We start from the raw sequence: 24438 nt of genomic DNA on the forward strand, positions 1-24438 counted from the left end.
GCCGGTGCGCGGCCGCTCTCAGGCAAGACAAGTCTTGAACGGATTACTGTAAAATCGCCACGGCATTTCCTTGAACGGCTTGGTCCCGCGGCAGTTTTTTCTTTGATTTCGGTCGTCTGGGGGAGCACTGTCAACACTTAGTGGGTCGGTAAAATAGATTATACACATTATCTTGCTCCAATAGTGATCTCGAAGATGTAAAAGTTGTTGATTGATGTACCACCGTCAAAAAAAAAAAAATGTTTATCTAAGACGAGTAAACTCGGCTCTGGCACTTAAGCGTTGGATTATGTAAGACGAATTATTTCGGCTATGGCACTTAAGGTGTTAAACACTGTGCTGTCGTCTTGACCCCATTCACACCTGCTTTTTAAATGTGACCTGCATCCATTCACACCTGCTTTTTAAATGTGACCTGTATCCATTCACACCTGCTTTTTAAATGTGACCTGTATCCATTCACACCTGCTTTTTAAATGTGACCTGCATCCATTCACACCTGCTTTTTAAATGTGACCTGCATCCATTCACACCTGCTTTTTAAATGTGACCTGCATCCATTCACACCTGCTTTTTAAATGTGACCTGCATCCATTCATACCTGCTTTTTAAATGTGACCTGTATCCATTCACACCTGCTTTTTAAATGTGACCTGTATCCATTCACACCTGCTTTTTAAATGTGACCTGCATCCATTCACACCTGCTTTTTAAATGTGACCTGCATCCATTCACACCTGCTTTTTAAATGTGACCTGCATCCGGATAAGTGATCCAGATAGGCTACAGGTTGCATTTAAAAACCATGTGTCAATGGGGTGCTTGATAGATATTCTGTCTGCATAAACCGAGCTGTGTGTATTTGCTTCTTCGTCCCTCTTAACGCATCCACTTTCCCTGTCAATTCGCCTTTTTCACATTCACCATTTTGTGTCTAAAAGGTAGGAAGTAACACAGGTGCAAGCAAAACATTAACACCAAAATGGATTGGAAGTTGGGGAACCTCATTAATGTTTTGCTTGCACCGGTGTTACTTCCTGCCTTTTAGACATGAAATGGCTCATGTGAAAAAGGTCAATTAAACCGCTGTTTGAAGCAACACTATTTGATGAATGATTAGTGAAACTGAATTGTGAATTGCTCACTGAGGCAGGGTACCTGTTCAGAGTGCAGCCGATGTGCTTTCCTCTGATCCAATTCACCCACCAGTGATTCCTCATTACAGAACAACGGGGGTTGAGGAATGAAGACCAGCCACCAGAAAAATATGAGTTAAGCTGATTAGGTTTTAGTAGGCTATACACTAGTATTAATGTCAGTTGGAGCATGCATTCACTCCGTGTGTGTGTGTGTGTGTGTGTGTGTGTGTGTGTGTGTGTGTGTGTGTGTGTGTGTGTGTGTGTGTGTGTGTGTGTGTGTGTGTGTGTGTGTGTGTCTCTGTGTGTCTGTATGGGTCACTCACTAAAGAGATTTCATGATTGAATAATTATACCTTTGCTAGACGAACGTGAAGTAGCCTATTAAGAATCCTTTGGAATGTGATGGGAGCACCAATCAGTAACATACAAGACCGTCTGACCAACACACGCCAGGCACGTGCAGAGGGGGGTGCTATAGGGGTGCCAGGCACGTGCAGAGGGGGGTGCTATAGGGGTGCCAGGCACGTGCAGAGGGGGGTGCTATAGGGGTGCCAGGCACGTGCAGAGGGGGGTGCTATAGGGGTGCCAGGCACGTGCAGAGGGGGGTGCTATAGGGGTGCCAGGCACGTGCAGAGGGGGGTGCTATAGGGGTGCCAGGCACGTGCAGAGGGGGGTGCTATAGGGGTGCCAGGCACGTGCAGAGGGGGGTGCTATAGGGGTGCCAGGCACGTGCAGAGGGGGGTGCTATAGGGGTGCCAGGCACGTGCAGAGGGGGGTGCTATAGGGGTGCCAGGCACGTGCAGAGGGGGGTGCTATAGGGGTGCCAGGCACGTGCAGAGGGGGGTGCTATAGGGGTGCCAGGCACGTGCAGAGGGGGGTGCTATAGGGGTGACAGGCACGTGCAGAGGGGGGTGCTATAGGGGTGCCAGGCACGTGCAGAGGGGGGTGCTATAGGGGTGCCAGGCACGTGCAGAGGGGGGTGCTATAGGGGTGCCAGGCACGTGCAGAGGGGGGTGCTATAGGGGTGCCAGGCACGTGCAGAGGGGGGTGCTATAGGGGTGCCAGGCACGTGCAGAGGGGGGTGCTATAGGGGTGCCAGGCACGTGCAGAGGGGGGTGCTATAGGGGTGCCAGGCACGTGCAGAGGGGGGTGCTATAGGGGTGCCAGGCACGTGCAGAGGGGGGTGCTATAGGGGTGCCAGGCACGTGCAGAGGGGGGTGCTATAGGGGTGCCAGGCACGTGCAGAGGGGGGTGCTATAGGGGTGCCAGGCACGTGCAGAGGGGGGTGCTATAGGGGTGACAGGCACGTGCAGAGGGGGGTGCTATAGGGGTGCCAGGCACGTGCAGAGGGGGGTGCTATAGGGGTGCCAGGCACGTGCAGAGGGGGGTGCTATAGGGGTGCCAGGCACGTGCAGAGGGGGGTGCTATAGGGGTGCCAGGCACGTGCAGAGGGGGGTGCTATAGGGGTGCCAGGCACGTGCAGAGGGGGGTGCTATAGGGGTGCCAGGCATGTGCAGAGGGGGGTGCTAGGGGTGCCAGGCACGTGCAGAGGAGGGTGCTATAGGGGTGCCAGGCACGTGCAGAGGAGGGTGCTATAGGGGTGCCAGGCATGTGCAGAGGGGGGTGCTAGGGGTGCCAGGCATGTGCAGAGGGGGGTGCTATAGGGGTGCCAGGCATGTGCAGAGGGGGGTGCTATAGGGGTGCCAGGCACGTGCAGAGGGGGGTGCTAGGGGTGCCAGGCATGTGCAGAGGCGGGTGCTAGGGGTGCCAGGCACGTGCAGAGGGGGGTGCTATAGGGGTGCCAGGCATGTGCAGAGGCGGGTGCTAGGGGTGCCAGGCACGTGCAGAGGGGGGTGCTATAGGGGTGCCAGGCACGTGCAGAGGGGGGTGCTAGGGGTGCCAGGCACGTGCAGAGGGGGGTGCTATAGGGGTGCCAGGCATGTGCAGAGGGGGGTGCTATAGGGGTGCCAGGCACGTGCAGAGGGGGGTGCTAGGGGTGCCAGGCACGTGCAGAGGGGGGTGCTATAGGGGTGCCAGGCACGTGCAGAGGGGGGTGCTATAGGGGTGCCAGGCACGTGCAGAGGCGGGTGCTAGGGGTGCCAGGCACGTGCAGAGGGGGGTGCTATAGGGGTGCCAGGCACTTGCAGAGGGGGGTGCTAGGGGTGCCAGGCACTTGCAGAGGGGGGTGCTAGGGGTGCCCGAGCACCTGCCCGTTTTCCCCTGATGCTCAAAGTGCCCTTTTTTAGGGAAAAAATAAGAATAAAATGTGTGTGTGTGTGTGTGTGTGTATATATATATATACACAGTGCGTCTCTGTGAGGTGCACTGTATTTTTCCCCAGGATGGCGAAGGCATGACCCCCCCTTCTCTGCCTCTGATTGGCCTAGCGTAAAACGTTGTTGATCCAACCACATTTGCTTGGCTATCCTGTCCTGCGTCTTTCCCCGTCTCCTGCGCCAATCAGAGGCAGAGATGGGCGGGTCATGTCTTCGCCATCCTGCCCACTGCCCAGCTGCCGAGCTCCGACTGACTGACAGGTCAGCAACAGTGCCGTGGTGTTGTGCCCTTTTTTAACTTTTGAGCCCCTGCCCCTATTTCCACCGCTGGTATAGCCCCACCCAGCTCGACTCACTTTTTTGTCTCTTTCCACCGGTCAAAAACTTGGACAGCCCGGGTTGAGTCGGGCTAGTTTTGGTCCCTGCTTTCTCTGGGTTCTAGGGCTGTGGACCTGATACCATATGGTGATGTGAAAACACTGCAGACGACTGATTGGTCAGGCAGAATCGTGTTTACTGTATCTACTGTCAATTCTGGATACCGGTTTAGTGGGACTCACCTTCTCTTTTGTTATTTCCAGTCTTTTGTATTGCTGCCTTCGGCTCTGGTGAAACAAAATTGATCTCCTTGCTCAGCTTTAACATGACGGTGGTTTTCAATTGTTTTGAGAGAGAAAAGTCCACTGCTCGGGAAGCCCTTGTAGTTGTGTGTTACGTCGGCTCCACTAGGCCGGAGGCAGGGGTTTAGCGAAGCCGCAGTCTTGCCTGGTGAGTGGCCGCTGGGGTAGTGGCTTCCCTTCTCCCCGTAGCGTAACCCCCCCCCCCCCCCCCCCGCGCAAACAACAAATTGATATCCATTCTCCTTGCATCATTGCCCATGTAGGTCATTTAGAGGCACCAGTATTTCATAACCAGTTTAAAAGTTCCGTGTATGGATTTAATTTTAACGCTATACATTATAGCCTACTTGGGCTATGGGCAGAGGACAGATATGCGGTCGCTATGACGACCAGTTGTGGACGGAAGCGAGTAAACTTGCGATGGAAGCAGAGTCTATATCAGGTCGAGTACGGCAGGTAGAGTAGAGGTGTACTGTGCTGTTATATGGTGGAAATGAGCCATAAGGGTCTCTGCACGGCCCTGACACACGCTGTGTGCCACACTGTGAGAACTGAGCAGACAGCAGAGGGCGCTGGCAGCGCTGTGTGAAGTCTGTCACACTGTGAACTGAGCAGATGAGTCTGTTAGCAAACTATCAAATCTCAACTGAAAGCTAACGTTAGCGATGAGCCATAGCTTTATCACCACCTTGAAAAAGAGATTAATCTCAATTGGGCTATTCCTGGTTAAATAAAGGTTAAATAATAAATCAACCAAAAACTGTACTGTCTGGAATTATAAGAACCATAGAATTGTGAAAATTCACCAGCAAAAACCTAAGTTTGCGGGGGGCTGGCCTTACCGGTGTTTAGGCATTATTACTGGGCTGCCAATGTTAGGGCTCTGATGTTTTGGCAACAAGGGATTCCTGGCAATTTAACTCACGGGGCCCCCCTGTGGCTAAAAATGGAGATCGGCTCTATCGCCAGGTCCTCCTTGCCAGCCATGTTGTTTTCTAAGCTAGAGCCTAGAGGAGCCTGGGATTTTTGTTGTGAAAAATTATTTTCTGAATTCTGAATCAAGTTCAAGTTTTGAATATACCAGATGTTTCTGTTCACACACCAATTTGTTTTAATCACTCTTTTTTGCCCTCATGGTCAGATAGAATTTGCCATGCCTGGAGTGAGAAGGGACTTGTCTCCAGAGACCTGTATATTGATGGCCAATTTTCATCCTTTGACCTTCTAAAGAGGGAATTTGAGTTGCCACAAACGCATCTTTACAGATATATACAAGCTAGACATTATGTACCATCCAAGATTCACGATTTTGAAGTTCTCCCAAATGAACATGCTTTTTTTGAGGTTTTGTTAAGCCCTCCCAACTCCAGGCATCTTATTTCTATAGGCTTGTGTGCAGGGGCGGACTGGGATCATAATTCAGGCCGGGCATAAGATACCAAGCAGGCCAGGCCGATACGGGCCGTCGTGCATGCGAAAAATTTGGGCCGTTTGAAGCCCAATTTGGGCCATTTGAAGCCCAATTTGGGTCGTTTAAAGCCAGATTTGGCCCGTTTGAAGCCTGATTTGGGCCGTTTGAAGCCCAATTTGGGCCAAGTCCAATTTTACAATGAGATGCACCCACTTTAACGCTGAATAAAGTAATAAAACCACTAGTAAACCAGTAGGTGGTGCCTGGCCTGCTGTTCAGTGAGTGGCCTGGCCTGGCCTGCAAAAAAAAAAAATAATAAAAAAAAAAAAAATTCCAGGCCAGGCCACCGGGCATTTGCCCGACGTGCCCGATTATGCAGTCCACCCCTGCTTGTGTGTTTGTTCAACGATTGCATTAAGGCCCCTACTGAGAGGATCAGAGAGGCGTGGCAGGGGGAACTTTGATGTTGATCTATCTGAAATCATATGGGACAGGAGTCTGTCTGTGGTCCAGCTCTGCTCGGTTAACAGCAGACACCAGCTGATCCAATTTAAAGTTGTTCACCGTCTTCATTATTCCAACCATAGGTTACACAAGATATATCCTTCTGTCTCGGCACTATGTGATAGGTGTCGGGTGTTGGAGGGCACACTGTCCCATGCTTTTTGGTTTTGCCCTTCACTGTCCAGATTCTGGTCCAAAATATTTGACTGGTACTCTAAGGCCTACAAAATAACCCTTCAACCGGAGGCTGAACTCACCATCTTTGGCTGCTCGGAGTCCTCTTTGCTCCTCCCAATGGCCGTGCAGCAATCTCTGACACAGGAGATGACTGTTGCCTCCTTTTCAGCTGTGGCTGACGGACATGGTCTCGGTTGTGCGTATGGAGAGACTCAGGTTCCAGAGGACCAATTCATTCGGGAAGTTTTTAGTTATCTGCGACCCGTTCCTGGCCTATTTTGACGAGGTTAAAAACGACAAGTTGCTTGCTTATGAACAACTTGTAGTGGATCCCATGCGCAGTATCTTTTGTAAGCACATAGGCATTTTACATGACTGGCACCACTTTGTAAAGTTGGGAATGTATGTTTTTCTCTCTCTCTCTTCTTCTTCTTTTTCTTTTCCCATTTTTGTGTCTGAGTGTTATTGTTTTTTGCTTTTCATGTTCTGAAAAACCATAAAGTAAAATATTGGGAAAAACTGTACTGTCTATTATAGTTCATCTAGTCAACATTAGCATCTTAGTGACTTGTTGAAAGTCGGTTTATACAGAAGCTATACCAATGGGTCACATAAGAATGATTGACTTGAATGGGAATGACTCTTCTATCCATTCAAGTTCGGTGGGAATTTTAAGAATAATAATATTGTGCGATCAATCATTTTGAAAAGTGTGGATTTCTTTTTTCGAACGAAACTATTTCACTTACAAATTAAATTGAGCATAGCCCACTGATATTCATTACATCTCTTTGCATGTGATCAGTAAATCAGTTTAATTTGCAGTTGGTTTTCCCATATAGCAGCTCTGCTTGTAGCCTCAAGACAGTCACAGTGTTTTTGAACAGAGCTCATAAAGTGGTCATTATCCCATCAATCTAATTCACAGAGGCACTGGAAACCCCACTCAGCCGCCGAGGTGATAAAAGTGCACCAGCTGAGCCATTCAAAGACATGACAAGGATATTACAGCGCTTCAATATGCAGCCATAGCCATTTAAGAGCTGACAATTTGAATTTACGACACACCGGGGGAGCCTCGATTTTCCGGGTGGCAGGCTGCGGTGAGAAATACGTCCAGCCTCTCTGCATCCGGAGAGTGGAGCGGGAAAAGCAACACATTCTGCCCCATGATGGGGCTAATTAATGGAGAACATGGCGATGCTCTCCGCGCACATGCTCTGGACACCTGGAGCCCGCCTGGACTGCGGAGTGCTTCCAAAACAAGATCTGTGGGAGTTGCTAGAGTTATTGATTGACACCACTAACCTATCGATTACTGCTCCAGCAAGCTGATATTTCTGGCTTTCCAATCATTTTCAGGGGAAGGGAGGCCCTCCACTTTTAGATTAATTATTTGCAGAATCTGCCTTGTCAAAGTCCTGTCTCACACTTCTGTTTGCCTATTTATAACTATTGGCAAAAAAAAAACAATATTTATTTTTCGTCTTTAGTTTCCTCCGACCGGATTTCAGTGTTCCACTTGTTCAAACTGAATGGTTTAATAAGCAAAAATAATTTCACTTGAAAACAATTCGATAGCATAACCCAGCTTTTGACCGGGGTAGCCAGGCCCGTTATCCCCGAATGTCCAGGTGCAAATGCGTGGCAGAATGAGTGAGTGACTCTTAACGCCAATCAGAGACCACCCCGCAGGTGGCAGTGTGCTGTGGACTGGAACAGACCTACCGTGTTCATCTTGTAACTTTCACCTTTAGAAACAGCAGGTAAGAAGCTATTTTCCATCCTGTGTCTGCTCTGTCTGTCAGCCAGCAGAGCATTGTTTCCGTTAGAGCAATGTAGTGTAGCAATATGCTGCCCAGCTCAACTAACATTATGACCACTGTTTTGTGTTTACATGCTAACTTCTGACCATCTGAAATCGTCTTTGTGGAATAACGTCTGCTAAACCTGAATCAATGGAACAATGGACTTACCTCAAACTTGTTGGGACTGAACTGGACTTTCTCTCTGTCAAAGTAATGTCATGTGGAATATGCTAAACATGTATTTGAAAATCGAATGCCATGTTGTAACATGTTGCTTTGAATAAAGTTTTCTATACACATAAACCTGATTTGTCCTGTTTTCACAATAATGGGCCTGAGTAGCCTAACAATAAGATATAGTACTGTAGGACATCTACTGTTCCACCACAGTTGCATAGGATAGGGTGCTTTCAGGCATGTAACGACGCATTATGTAATAACTGCACATTATGTAATAAAATGCCAAAATGTAATAACATTTAACTTTCAATATGTAATAACAACGCATTATGTAATAATCTGCACAATATGTAATAAACAGCCTGAACGCAATATGTAACAACGTTTGCCATATTTTGTAATAAATGTATTACATATTGCGCAGATTATTACATAATGCGGGGGTTGCACTTTTTTCTGGCTGAAAATGTAGTGACGCATTATGTAACAAAATTATAAAATGCACTGACTTTGTCATTTGAATTTATTTTTTATGTAATAAATATATTTGACCATAAAAAGCATTTTAATTCTGTTTGGGTTTATGAATGTCTGTCCATATTCCACACCAGTAGCATACCGTGGGGTCTTGCACCAGGCCTTTAATGGTCAGACTGATGAGACCCCCCCCCCCCCCCTCTTTGAAGAAGGCAGATGTAAGAAAAATGGGAAGAACATGGGGAGTGAAATCATCTTAACTGAGTTTATGCGGCCAATCATGGACAAAGGGAGAATGTTCCCATTTTCTATACGTTGTTTAAGTCTTGGAACAAAATCAACAAAATTCAACTTAAATACCGTATTAATTTAGGATCTCTAGGTATGGTCAGGCCAAGACAGGTGAGGCGGTCCTTTGTCAATTTGAATGGGAGATTTTCTAAGAAACCGGGAGTGAAGACATCAGAGAGAGGCATACAGTCACTCTTTGTCCACTTAATTGCATATCCGGACAGCCTACCGAAGGAGGTGATTAGTTCTAGAGGGGGGATCGATTTCTCTGAGTCATTAGGTATAATAATATGTCGTCAGCATACACACTGATACATGTCTCGATACCTCCGACCTTCAGGCCTGCAATACCAGCTCCGACCTTCAGGCCTGCAATACCTGGGTGAGCACGTATTTGTAAGGCGGGGGGCTCGAGTGCAGCGGCGAAGAAGGCCGGTGAAAGAGGGAACCTGGTCAATTGTGACATCTTCAGTGTCATACTGTAAATCACCGATGATTTCATACCCACTGATGGTGTCACCGACATTGTGACATCATTAGTGATGTCATAAATCCTTCCCTGCTGATGTTATAAATTGGACGACTCTTTCTCATAGCCCAGCCAAAAAACTTGAACCTGTGGCAACAACATAGATAAACATATCTTGTTTAATGTGACAGTTCATTCCTCCATATAAAAAGACATTACCGTATAGTAATCATATTTCAAAGAAAATAGTTATGAAACGAATAGTCAAGAAATCAAAGGAATAGTTTAACAACTAACACTAAACAATGTAGAGGCCAGCAGTGCAAATTAATTGCGTCTCCCACCTGCAAACGCAACATCAAAAGAAATAAGTCTGTTACCACGCAACGACAAGCATGGAGTTGCCCATGGCAGACGGCTGGAACACAGATACCGGGGAGACTGTCTATCGGTCCTGGGATGCTGTAAAAAACCTGAGGATGAAGGTCCGTGTTGAGAGGGTGGTGACCTCCAGAGGAACCCTCTCCCAGCACATTCAGCAGCAAGTTCTATCCCATCAAGAGAGAGGAGCCATTGAATTGGACACCTTCACCTCACGAGGCCAAGCAGGTGATAATGAGGAAGAGTTGGTGGTGGGGTGGCAGGAGAAGCTCTTCAGTCCGTATGAGATGGAGCTTTTTCAGAGCGAGGCTGTATGCCAGACCCCTCTGGATAGACAGTACCACACTGAAGTCAAGGCCTTAAACAGAACCAAGAGCCAACCAAATCACAGGATTTTCACCTATACCGACCAAGACCACTACACTAACTACTCCCAAGACTTAGTGACCACAGTCATGTCCAGCCCCACCTTCCTGTCTGAACGGATGGCCAACATGAAGTACAGGCACCAGGATACACGCACAATGGATTGCAGTATCCCCAAGTCGAAGATGATCAACTGGGAGCCCACGGCGGAGTTTGTGAAGAGCAGCCATATGGTGAACAATGCTATGCAGACCATGCACATCATGGGAAACCTGGGTCCCCCTGGAAAACTGGTCCAGAAAGAGAATGAGTGTCTACTCTTAACCATAAGAACAGATGGCAACGGGGTCGTCACTGTTAAACCTGACTTCAACAAAGGCAAGGAGCCCTACAAGATTGAAACAGAGGGGAAGGTGAGAGAAGTGTGGCGTCTTACTGTGGAGAACGTATCCACAGCCATGAGACCAGAGGAAAAGGAGACGGAGCAGCATATGTACAAAGGCCTTTACATAAGACACAAAGAGGACCTCAAGAGCCTCGTTGGACAGAGCTTTGAAATGCCTCCCGCAGGTACTCTGCATCTCTTGGTGAATGGAGAGATAGTCTCAGCCAAGGGGTTTGAATATGACTACTTATACATCCACTTCTTCATGGAACTGCCCAACAATTGGTCCAATTTGCCATTCCAATCACTCTCAGGGGCGACTCAGACCTGCCGGACCAAGACTTTAGGGATGGACCATGTGGCTTTCTTCAGTTACCCCTTCAGCTTTGAGGCATTCCACAAGAACAAACGAAAGAGCCACGAGTGCCTTCCCCAGTGGCCAGTGCTGTACTTCAAGGTTCTTTCTCTGGACTTCTGGCAGCGCTATCGAACTGAAGGCTATGGCTACCTGGTATTTCCTACCACCCCTGGTAAACATGTAATGACATGCCATACATGGAGACCCCTCCAGAAAGGGACAGGAGCTGTGCTGAGGCGCTTCTTTATCGGAGGCTCGCCTGAGCTTGAGGACCACAGCTACGTCAGAGTGCCAGGGACCTTCAAGGGACAGCGGCTGAGTCGCTTTGGCTTTCACACTGAAACTACAGGAAGTGTCACTTTTACCCTGCATTGTATCCAGCATGCCGGGGCATTTGTTGAGGCCAGTATGTTGAAGATGAGGAGGCAGCGAGTTTCTGAACAACTGGGAGGCTTTTCTCAGCAAGGAGCTGTCTGCAATATCCTGGAGGCATTCCAGAGGGCCAAGAGACGCATGCAAGAGGCCAGAGAAAGTTTTCCCAGAGACCTCATCAGCACCACCTCACACTTGCAAACGGAATCTGCTTCATAGAGTATAGGGGTCTCATTCTATTAGATTCTAACCCTAACCCCCCTAACCCCCCTCCTGGTTGCTGCTCCACCCTCTGCCGATCTGGGGAGAGCCGAAACTGGCTCCATGCTTCCTCCAAGACATGGGCAGTATAGCCAGCCCCTTCTTTTCACCTGGCAGGGGAAGCTTCACTGGTAGGACATAGCACGTGGGAGGATCACGCTATTCCAACGAGTTTGTTATATCACAATCCTTAAGTGAAAATAAGACATTTATCTTTTAAACCTGAGACCACACTAAAATCTTCAAGACATGTCACTGCTTTTTGGACCTCAACGTTTTAAGAACAATGAATGAGTGTCATCAGCGATTTGACTCAATTTTAATTATTTCCCGAATACTGAAATGCCCAAAAATGTATTCTTCTTAATTTGAATTGCCATAACTTGTGTTACCAACAAAAATAAAAAAGGAGAGATTGGAAAACCTTGTCTAATGCCTCGGCCGATGTTAAATCTTTGGGAAGTTCCATGAGATAGCTTAACTGAACTGTTACACCATAAGGTCTGCATTGCTTTTAGGAAGAAATTGACAAAACCAAAAAAAACAAATAACTTCAAAAATAAAGGCATGTTCGACTGTATCGAAAGCTTTGTAGAAATCAATAGACAGAATTAAACTCATCGGGAATGAGATAACTATAATCAATCAAATCCACTACTGATATGCCTCCCCGGCATGAATCCAGATTGTTCTTCATCAATGCTCTCATGTAACCCCTTTTTCAGTCTTTTGGCAAAAAAAAATAGCAATTGTACAATCCCTAATATTGTCTGTCCTGGATTACGGAGACATTGTGTACATGCACGCCTCACCCGCCATCCTGAAAACTCCTGATGCTGTGTATTACAGCGCTCTGCGCTTCATAACAGGTGACGGTTATCTTACACATCATTGTATTTTGTATGGAAATGTGCGCTGGCCCTCCCTGACAACTAGAAGAAAGCAACATTGCCTTGTGTTTATTTAAAGCCTTGATTGGACAGCTTCCTTTGTACTTATCCTCACACCAGTTATCAGATTCATGCTCTCACTTTAGACTGTCTATCCCGCGTGTGAGATTCGAACAAGGAAAGATTGCATTTTCTTTTTATGCGCCTTACAGGTGGCATCAGCTCCAGGACACTTTAACATTGGAGCAACTAACCTCTCTGGAGTCGTTTGGAGTGCTCCTGTAAAGTACCCTACACGAGGAGTGCTCATGTTTTAGCTAAAATGTTTTATCATTTGTTCTTATCTTGTCTGTAAATCTCTGTATATGTTCTGTGCAACAGGTCGCTCTTGCAAATGAGAGTTCGCTCTCAGGGGCCACCCCTGAATAAATAAAGGTCAAATTAAAAAATAAAATACAAAGAAAAGAATCTAAAGTGTTACCAATATTATGAATGAATGGTCCATGAGAAACCAGCCAGGTGAGTCACCCGTCGCCCCTAACCTCATCGAGGTAGGCTAGAAACGGGTCCCAAATAGCTGAAAATTGTCTAAGTGAGTAGGTCCTCAGGAATATAAGTCTCTTCATCCATATAACAGAGGTCATGTCCATCAACCACAATTGAAACAAAGGTGAAAGAGGGGGACTTCCATTCCTTCAGAATGAGTTTTTTTGGCAACAGTTGTCCCCTGTGTCAGAGACTGTTGCAGCTGTAGCGTAGTTCAGAAAGGACTCCGAGCAGCCGAAGATGGCAAGTTCTGCCTCCGGCTGACTGATGACAACACAATTGCTCAAGTGACATCACTGATGACATCACAATTGCTCGAGTGACATCACTGATGATATCATGATCGAGTGGTCGAGAGACTTCACTGGTGACATCACCAATTATATGATGTCACAATGGCATCATTAGTGATGTAATAAAGCCTTCCCTGCAGAGGCTATAAGTAGGACCAGTGAAACAAAACATAAAAATTTAAGTCAGTCTAACCACAAGATGTCAGTGCCTTTTTCCAACACTAACCTGCGGGTTCCGCGCGGATTTGCCTCCATCCTGGAGGGGCTGGCGAGAGAAGTCCTGCGAGAGCAGCCTGAAAACGTCCCTAACTATGCTGCACTCTACTTCAATGACCTGGTCAAACAAAGGGAAGAGAGTGGCATGGACCCGGCCGACTGGGCTGCCAGGCTGGAAGACAGATTCTACAACAACAATGCATTTAATAAGTCCAGTCCCGCAAAAGAAGCTGCTACAGAGCTGACCAGTACTGAGGAGGAGGGGAGAGGGAGGGCGTCAACACCCGGGCTGAGTATGGTCACTGTCTGTGACATAATCAGTGATTTATGACATCATTGGTGGTATGACATCACTATAGTGGTGACCTGGCCACCACATAGATACACACATAGACACTGCCTTGGCTGCTGCTGTTCATTCGGACAATGTGTCAACGCAGCAGCCATACTAGTCCGGTCAAGCCCTGACTATAAACAAATAGAAGTGAACAGGGAGGCTGCGAGTTTTCAGGATACAAAACATATCTCGTGCATATTTCTCAACCGATTTCAATGAGTCATTTTTTTTATATCCAAGTTATGACCACATGCTCATCCACTTTCAGATACTGAAAATAACTAAATAAATCATGTTTAAGTACTAGACATAACAAATTGTCCATCATTTAGAAGAAGGCCTCCCGGTTGGTAAATGTGACCTGCCATTGGAGTGAAGCGGACGGTTCCTCTGGCTTGTGGGTTCGCTTCTGGCATGTGTGTTGAGGGTGTCCATCCATGTTCCTCCTTGGAGCTCTGCCGGTAGTGAGAGCGAAATGCCCCGTCTGCGCCTGTTGTCCTCCGTGCATGACGGAGCCTATCGTGGGGTCCCTCTCCCTCCTCAGTGCGGGACACCTGTCCCGTGTATAGCTGTGGTGGGTCCCTCTCCCTCCTCAGTGCGGGACACCTGTCCTCTGTAGAGCTGTGGTGGGTCCCTCTCCCTCCTCGGTGCGGGACACCTGTCCCCTGTATAGCTGTGGTGGGTCCCTCTCCCTCCTTGGTGCGGGACACCTGTCCCCTGTATAGCTGTGGTGGGTCCCTCTCCCTCCTCGGTGCGGGACACCTGTCCCCTGTATAGCTGTGGTGGGTCCCTCTCCCTCCTCGGTGCGGGACACCTGTCCCCTGTATAGCTGTGGTGGGTCCCTCTCCCTCCTCGGTGCGGGACACCTGTCCCCTGTATAGCTGTGGTGGGTCCCTCTCCCTCCTCGGTGCGGGACACCTGTCCCCTGTATAGCTGTGGTGGGTCCCTCTCCCTCCTCGGTGCGGGACACCTGTCCCCTGTATAGCTGTGGTGGGTCCCTCTCCCTCCTCGGTGCGGGACACCTGTCCCCTGTAGAGCTGTGGTGGGTCCCTCTCCCTCCTCAGTGCGGGACACCTAAATATATAAAATACTGCCAGGTTGGGGATTTGAACCCAGGTATCCCATGTGGTGACGTGGTAGTGCAATATTCTTTAAAGAGGGAGAGGGAAGGAACGAGGGAGAGAGAAGCAGATCTCAAAAGCAGGTATAGCGTTGGATTTGGGAACCTAACTAACTTCACCGCGGTGCAGAACCCCTCTTCAAATTCAGCATTTGTTTTGGTCAGAGCCTTGATAACAGGAGAGAGGAACGGAGCGGATAGAGGGGTAGAAAGAGAGGGCAGCACTGCGCTGCTTGTAAATAAGGGGTATGAATAGCAAGTGCATAATATGCAACGGCTAATCATATCTTACGTACGAATAGACACTCCGTTATTATCATTATGCTGCTGACTTGTACTGCTTTGTACTGCTTTTTGTGCTACATAATTCAGATCATTCATAATACTGCGATTAGTATTATTATCTATCCATCTATCCATCTATCCATTTACCTATGTGTGACCAGGTCTAAATAACTGACAACGCCACCTAGGGAGTTTCACCCAAGGAGATACCAGGGCTTTAATGCCCACAGATAAACCATACAGATTCGTTTACAATCGGGAGAGACCAATGAGAGGAGCAGAGACGTGGTTTCCAGGTATAAAAGTATGTATTATTTATTAGAAAAAGCTCAGACTAATTGCAAATGCCACATTATTAAGATTTATTCAAACAGTGCTAAAAACAGCTAAGTTGCAAAAACATGGAAATGCACCTTTAAAATGTCCAAGCTATTAAGGGGGAAGGGTAAAAGCAAAAGGCACTGGAACTGAAGTGAGTGAGGGATTGACTGGATAGTATAAAATACGAGAGTTTAAGAATAAAAGTACCTACCCCACCAAGCGTGTACAACACACACACACAATTAAAGTGCTTGGTGCAAAGGGTGCTTGAACACGGCACACTGCAACGGGACACTCACACGCATGCAAATAGAGAAGGAAAAGGCAGGTAGGGGGGGCCCGCAGCTCACACCAGTCTAACACCCACACCCACTCCAGTAGCCAGGCCTATGCGGGACACAAAAAGGGGAAACTCAATTCTGGACAAGTGGACAACAATTACTCTTTTACTAAATTAAAGGTACACTTATGAACAGGAGAAGGGCAGAACAGCTAGAACAGCAGCTTATGTTCTGTATAAAAAGAAAAGGCACAATTAGCCACAGACAAACAGAATAACATGTGAAAGGCTTTTAGCCAATTACTAGACTCACCACAGCAGTTAGCATTGGCATATGAACAGCTCCTGCTACCCAGACCCAGGACAGATACACAGTAGTCTGTTTAAGGAATGAAACAAACTCCATAAACACAAAGAGACATGCAATGTGCATCAACCAACCGTAATTATCACTACATACCTTCCACAATGGTAAATATGGTTCAGAGGAAAAGCTCAAAGAGAGAAGCCAGCCTTAGCCTATGCTCTGTTAGGCAGGCTATTTATAGGGGCTGGCCAATTGAAGGGCCGGCCAATTGAGGGGCAGGCCAAATTAGGTAACCGGAAACACCTGGTATGTGGAGATTAGTGGGCGGGACCCATGGGTGCAGGTCACCCCATTACATATGTATCTATCTATGTATCTATCTATGTATCTATCTATCCATCTATCCATCTATCCATGTATCCATGTATCTATTAGAGATGCTGCGATCGAGATTTTTCAATTCCGATCCGATTTCGATATTTTAGCTCAAAACCGATCCGATTCCGATCAAATTTCGATACCCGATTCGATACCGATTTCGATCCGATACCGATACAGCACATATTTAAGTCTCTCTATGCTGTCTGATAGCTAGCAGGCAACAAACATTTTTAGGGTTAGGTGTGTGTGTGCTTTGGTAATATAGTATGTAAACGATTTAGTTCATCTAATTAATTTGATGTAAAACTAAAACATAACAATCAAATACACACTTCTTTTGTAATGGGTGAACACTGGACACAAATAATTATTGTTTCCTCACACACTCTGTCGCACACAGGACACATACACACACAGCCCTGTCCCTGTTTGTGCATACATTTCCACTGCCAGATTGGAGGAGTCTTTTGTCATTTTCTAATGTTACTTCTCTTAAGTGCAATACGTTTTGATAACGACCTGCTGTACAGCGCCGTTCGCTCAGTCAACTCGTGTCGTTAACGTGAGTTAGAGGAGAAACATATAGCTGCTGTTAGCTAGCTAATTAGCCATGTTAGCTGCCTCAGTGGGTAACGTTAGCCTATAGAGAGTATTTATCTGACGTTTATGTTAGCTACACCTCAAACCTGCCGGTGGAAATGGTTTATGCGATGCGATGTATGTTGAAGCAAGACAACGTTTTAATGTACCTTGAATTGGACAAATTACGACGGGTCGTGCTCACGCAGATCTAAGCCCTGGCCATCCTAGGCTCAACGCGAGACTCATCAGTCATTCGGTTGAGTCTCACAAAGTTTGTGCATACATTTCCACTGCCAGATTGGAGGAGTCTTTCGTCATTATCTAATGTTACTTCTCTTCAGTGCAATACGTTTTGATAACGACCTGCTGTACAGCGCCGTTCGCTCAGTCAACTAACGTGTCGTTAACGTGAGTTAGAGGAGAAAGATATAGCTGCTGTTAGCTAGCTAATTAGCCATGTTAGCTGCCTCAGTGGGTAACATGGCGGTCCGTCCCAGGTCCTTTCTGTGTGGAGTTTGCATGTTCTCCCCGTGTCCGTGTGGGTTTCCTCCCACCATCAAGAAAGACATGTATGTTAGGGTTAATACTCCTGTCAGTGCCCCTGACCAAGGTACTGGCAAAAAGAGCTGGAGTTGGTCCCCGGGCGCTGCACAGTGGCTGCCCACTGCTCCTAGTTCTAGGAAGGTTCCTAGTAGAGGATGGGTCAAATGCAGAGGATGAATTTCCCCAAGGGGATAAATAAAGGATAATTTAACTTAACGTTAGCCTATAGAGAGTATTTATCTGACGTTTATGTTAGCTACACCTCAAACCTGCGGGTGGAAATGGTTTATGCGATGCGATGTATGTTGAAGCAAGACAACGTTTTGGCCCTGGCCATCCTAGGCTCAACGCGGCCTCTGTGTGCTGCTGCTGCATGCTGGATAGAAATCCTGGAGCGGAGTCATGGAATGGAGTGCTTATATCGGAGCCTTGGATCGGTCATTTTCGCTGGAATCCGATCCGATCCGATCCATGTTTTTTGGCTGATATCGCGTCGATATCCGATCACATGATCGGATCGCAGCATCTCTAGTATCTATCTATCTATCTATCTATCTATCTATCTATCTATCGGCGGGGGTGGGTCTGGGGAAGGTCGTGGGCAGGTTATAAAGGCCTGGGACCACCTGGAAAGTCCTGAAAATGCCTGCAAACCACCTGGAAACCACCTCACGCCCACACCCCAGGTTGGATTGACCTGAAAATGTCCATGGCGGGGGGTTATGATCCGGGGGAAGGTCATGGGCAGGTCATCATGTCCTGGAACAGCCTGGAAGGTCCTGGAAAATCCTGGAAAACACCTCACACCCGCACCCCAGGTTGGACTGGGCTGAAAATGTGCATGGCAGTGGTTTATGACCCGGGGACGGTCATAGGGAGGTTGTATACTCCTGAAAACCATCTGGACACCACCATCATTTCCGGCCAAGCAAAATACGCACTAACCCAGGCAACGGGTTAGTTTGGGTACTTTGCTAGTGATATATTAAGTATTATTTATCTGAGTTATGTATTGCAATATCTAGCAGCAGTAATAATAATTACCAATAATAATAATAATAACAATACAGCTCATACTCAGAAAACCTGCAGCTCATACTCTGTATGGAGGATGTGGTTTGGGTCGCAGGGAATGTTAAGGCCCTAACTGAGAATCTAAATGAATGCCCAGGGATACACCACTTTCTGGGAAGTTTAGCTCATTTGCCACATCCCCCCAACATAACCAAGATACACCATGCCTTACCGGCACTGTCCGCTCAGTTCACAGTGAGCTACAGTGCTACAGTCGTGAAGTTAGTAATTATCGCCATAGAATGGAGGCTAATGGTACAGCTGTTAAAAATCTGCCAAAACACACATCTCACTGCGCCAAAATACATGTTGTGCTTCAGGTACTCACCACACGATGAAATGTTAATCCAAAATGCACACAATCTGTCTTTTTGGAAGGAAAAGAGGTCGGTGGCCATGTTTGGAAAGTAGTGCCGGCTACCTCTTTTCCTTCCAAAAAGACAAATTATGTGCATTTTGGATTAATATTTAATCGTGTGGTGAATACCCGAAGCACAACATGTATTTTGGCATGGTGATTTGTGTGTTTTGGCAGATTTTTAACAGCTGTACCATTAGCCTCCATTCTATGCCGATAATTACTAACTTCACGACTCTAGCTCACTGTAAACTGTGCGGACAGTGCCGGTAAGGCATGGTGTATCTTGGTTATGTGGGGGGGATGTGGCAAATGAGCTAAACCTCCCAAAAAGTGGTGTATCCCTACGATGTCACCTGCTCTACTCTCTCCCCGTGGATCAGAACCGGACTGTGATCCCCCACAGACCTGGGATCAAAGACAATTTGCTTTGTTGTTTTTTTGCATTTAAAATGAGGTAGTGCTCCTCATACCACTTCACAACTTCTTCTAGCTCTTGCTTGTACATGTCAATATTTGAGGTTTTTGTCAATAAACTGAGTATAACTGTCATCTGAAAACTTCATTATGTGATTGAAGTTAGAATACTGATTCGTGCAATAATTTGTATCTGCTATGAAAAGTAAAGGAGAGCTTAAGCAGCCTCGAGGGGCTCCCGTACTTTTATGACCTGTATGTCAGAGTCTGACACATGGAGCTCTCCTTTAGCCAAGATTTGTTTACACATTTCTGTCAGATCATCAGTTCAAAAAGCTTTGGACCAGTCATCTTTCTTTGGCCACCTGGCCCTTGGACACATTGACAAAAGCGATTTGAAATAATTTCCCTCCTTTCTTCACCCTCACCACTGCCACAGTCATATTTGATTTTTTGGTGTGAATATTGTTTTAAGTTGAAGAAGACAGAATTCTCTGTCTAGGGAGCTAACTAATGTTATTACAGGTAAATATGAAATAGGTTTCATGACATCACTGATGTCACAATGTCTATGACATCAGCGACTAAACAGTGACATCATCAGATGACAACTGATGTTACGCATTGTGTAATCATTACATCTGTGATGACATCACTCACTGAGTCACATCAGTGATGACAATGACTGATGACATCACTCAGTAGTAAGATGCAGTTATTTAAACTTTTGCGGATGCTATTGGTCTTATAGCCTCAGCAGCTGGTTTTTGACTCTGTGATGCTGCATTGGAGTTTGTTTTGCTAACTTACTTGCTAAAATAGCGGCCTCGCATTGTTAGCGAGTTAGCTTAGCCAACTTAGCCGTGTACGAAGGTTAACGAAGGTTAACGTTAACTCACGTTATTTAACTAATCAACATAGGTTTGTGTCTTAACTAATGTTAATATTAAGTTACTACGCTGATGGTTAACCCACATTGGCTATAAAGTCTGCATATCAGCCACTATGTTCATCTACCTTAGCAAGAAGATCGCTATCCCCAACAATATCAATCTGAAATGTATCTCCTGGAACAAAGATCCAGGCTTTATTGCCTGTGGTGGAGACGATGGTCTTCTGACAGTACTCAAGTTTGAAACTCAAACAGAAGTAGGCAGAGAAGGAAGGGAGTTACCTGTCACACACAGTAGTTGCAGTTCAGATGATGGCAAAATAAAAGCCCTCGCTGCACCCAGTAGTCTGTCAATGAACCAGACTCTAGAGGGACACATTGGTGCAGTACAAGTTGTTACGTGGAATGAACAGTACCAAAAGCTGACAACCAGTGACCAGAACGGACGCATCATTGTATGGATGCTCCACAAAGGCTCATGGTACGAGGAGCATAGCAGCAACAAAAAAAAATCTATGGTGAGGGGCATGAGTTGGAACACGGATGGTCAGAAGATTTGCATTGTGTATGAAGACGGGGAGGTCATAGTTGGATCTGAAGATGGTAACTGGATTTGGGGAAAGGCGATAAAGGGAATTCAGCCCACTCATGTGGCATGGTCGCCAGACAGCAAGATCCTCCTCTTCGGCATGGCCAATGGAGAAGTGCATATCTATGACAATGAAGGAAACTTCATAATGAAAATGACCATCAGCTGTCTGAGTAACGTGACTGGAGCCATCAGTATCGCAGGTATCCACTGGTACGCTGGAACCGAGGGCTACGTTGAGCCAGACTGTCCGTGTCTCGCAGTCTGTTTGGACAATGGAAGGTGTCAGATCATGCGCTATGAAAACGATGAGAACCCAGTTAACATTGACACTTTGATGACCGTGGTCAGCATCCAGTGGAACCAGTGTGGCAGTGTGCTGGCGGTGGCAGGTTCCCTTAGAGCTGCCAATATGGAGAAAGAATGCAATGTAGTGCAATTCTACACAGGATTTGGAGAGCACCTGAGAACTCTGAAAGTATCTGGGAAGCAGATGACAGGAGTTGCCTGGGAGGGGGGAGGGTTGCGCATTGGCCTGGCAGTGGACTCCCACATCTACATTGCCAACATAAGACCTGATTACAAGTGGGGCTATTTCTGTAGCACAGTGGTGTATGCTTACACAAAGCCAGAGCAGCAGAAGTACTGTCTGGTGTTCTGGGACACAAAGAACAACAATAAGTTTGTCAAATACTTCAAGAGCCTGATGTCCATCACCACCTCGGGGGACTTCTGCATCCTGGCCACCAAGGCAGATGACACCCACACTCAGAACCAGATGGAGACCAATCTTCCTGGGGCAGTCTCAGATGACAGGAGACAGACCAGCACAGGTCAGAGCCAGAGGGAGGCAGGAGAGTTGGTCTCAGATGAAAAAAGACAGATCAGCCGAGTTCAGCAGGAACCTGAGGTAAAGCCTGAGTATGTGCTGGTTCTGTGTAACACCATTGGGACTCCACTGGATTCAAAGTACATTGACATTGATCCGTTGTTTGTCACCATGACTAAGACGTATGTGATTGCTGCATCCAAGGAGGCTTTCTACATGTGGCAGTACCGCGTGGCAAAGAAGTTAACTGCTCTGGAGATCAACGAAGTGATCACAAATAGGAAGGAGGGAAGAGAGAGGGTCCATCATATTGACGGCACCCCATCTGGACCCAATGAAGGTGGACTGGACTTTGCGAAAGCCTTCACAGCAACACAAGATACCATCTGTTGTATTACAGCAACAGATAAGGCACTGATTGTGGGCCGTGAGTCTGGCACTATCCACAGATACAGCCTCCCCAATGTCATCCTCATGCAGAAATACACTTTGAACAACAGACCCTACTATCTCTCGTTGAACTGCAACTCCAGCCGTCTGGCCATAATCAACATCACAGGCGTGCTGACAATGTTGGACCTGGAAGTTCGTGCCTCCTTGGCCGATAGCTCTGGGAGCCAAGGGGCTGCCGGGGATGCGTCTACGTTTGAGCGCAAAGATGTGTGGGACATGAAGTGGGCGAATGACAACCCTGATCTGTTTGCCATTATGGAGCAGACCAGGATGTACGTCTTCAGGAACCTAGACGCAGAGGAACCTATCCAAACATCTGGATACATTTGCCGTTTTGAAGACCTGGAAATCAAGTCTGTCCTGCTTGATGAAATCCTGAAGGATCCAGAGAGGCCTAACAAGGACTACCTCATCAATTTTGAGATCCACTCCCTGAGAGAGAGCCGTGCGCTGATTGAGAAAGTGGGGATCGAAGACAGTTTGCAGTTCATTGAAGACAATCCTCACCCAAGAATCTGGCGTCTCCTGGCCGAGGTGGCCCTCCAGAAACTGGATCTGAAGACGGCCAATCAGGCCTTCGTCCGCTGCAAGGACTACCAGGGCATCAAGTTTGTCAAGTGCCTGGGCAAACTGCAGAGCGATGCCATGAAGCAGGCGGAGGTCGCAGCATACTTCAGCCGGTTCGAGGAAGCCGAGAGGATGTACCTGGACATGGATCGCAGGGACCTTGCAATAAGCCTCAGGATCAAGTTGGGGGACTGGTTCAGGGTGCTGCAGCTCCTCAAGTCTGGCTCTGGGGACTGTGATGGCGCACTGCTGGAACAGGCTTCCAATGCAATTGGAGATAACTTTGCTGAGAGACAGAAATGGTTCAATGCAGTGCAGTACTACACTCAGGGGCGCAACCAGGAGAGGCTGGCAGAATGCTACTACATATTAGAGGAGTATGATGGCCTTGAGAGGCTGACAAGCTTGCTACCAGAGAATCATAAACTTCTGCCAGACATTGGCCAGATGTTTGCCAGTGTGGGTATGTGTGAGCAGGCTGTGAATGCCTACCTGAAGTGCAACCAGCCCAAAGCTGCGGTGGATGCCTGCATCCATCTGAACCAGTGGCACAAAGCAGTGGAACTGGCCAAGAAGCATAACATGAAAGAAATCAAATCTCTCCTTGCCAAATACGCATCACATCTGCTTGAGAAGAATAAGACTCTGGAGGCGGTGGAGCTGTACCGGAAAGCCCACCATTTTCTGCATGCAGCCAAACTCATGTTTAAGATAGCAGATGAGGAGGCTAACAAAAGGAAAAGACCACTGAGGGTGAAGACGCTGTATGTGTTGGCAGCGCTGCTGGTTGAAAACTACCATGAGCAGGTGAAGACGTCACAGCAGAGCAAAGCCAAAGGGAAGAAGTCAGAGGCAACATTTGCAATTGTTGGACTCCATGAGGAAGATGCAGCCTCTTTAGACAACAGTTTTGTGGACAACGCGTGGCGTGGAGCAGAGGCCTATCACTACTTCCTGCTCGCCCAGCGGCAGCTTTACGAAGGCTACACGGAGAACGCCATGCACACAGCCCTTCAACTCCACCATTACGATGACATCATCCCGGCGGTGGAGATCTACTCCCTGCTGGCCATTTGCTCATCAGCCAGCAGGGCCTTCAGCACCTGCTCGCGGGCCTTCATCAAGCTAGAGTCCCTGGAGTCCCTAGAGGTGGAGAAGAGGCAGCTGTACGAGGACCTGGCCCTGCAGATCTTCACCAAGCACATCCCCAACGACAGCCTGGTGGTGGAGCCGGACAGCACACTGGAGGGGGCAGAGGGAAAGCAACCCACGTGCATTGTGACGGGCCTGCCCATCCCCAAGTACCAATTCTGGATGTGCAGTGTGTGTAAACATTGCGCTCTAGAGCAGGAGATCAGCAAATACAGCTTCTGTCCACTGTGTCACACTTCTCTGTCCTGATCCTGAAGGAATCACACACGTTTCCCACTTTTCAGAGGAAAACTACACCTCCAAGTTTTTTTTTTGTGTCCCTCCTTATCTTTTTTTATTGCACGATTACACATATTGTGAGGTAGGGGAGACCCGTTACGAACGGCCCACTTTTTTCTGTTTTCCTTTCTGCACAGTGATGCATTTATTTAGTAACCATACTTTATTGTGAACAAGATACACTTGTCCTCTCCCACTAACAACTGTGTTTTTTTATTTTGGTGAAATGAGTCGGACGCAATAAGGAAGTAA

General features: G+C 47.3%; 1 long non-coding RNA gene and 2 pseudogenes across 3 annotated transcripts in view; all 3 read left to right on the top strand.

The window, feature by feature from the left end:
• LOC310795041 overlaps positions 1-24438 on the top strand; it is a 664395-nt gene that overhangs the window by 482401 nt on the left and 157556 nt on the right. The gene's annotated exons all lie outside the window — the stretch shown is intronic.
• LOC310794475 (tectonic-like complex member MKS1 pseudogene) lies at positions 9760-11433 on the top strand (annotated as a pseudogene). Its single transcript has one exon. The product of its transcript is annotated as a tectonic-like complex member MKS1 pseudogene (transcript).
• Positions 20431-24156, top strand: LOC310794476 (WD repeat-containing protein 35 pseudogene; annotated as a pseudogene). Its single transcript has one exon. The product of its transcript is annotated as a WD repeat-containing protein 35 pseudogene (transcript).

Source organism: Poromitra crassiceps (assembly GCF_964638095.1).
Source record: "Poromitra crassiceps genome assembly, chromosome: 20".
NCBI lineage: Eukaryota > Metazoa > Chordata > Actinopteri > Beryciformes > Melamphaidae > Poromitra > Poromitra crassiceps.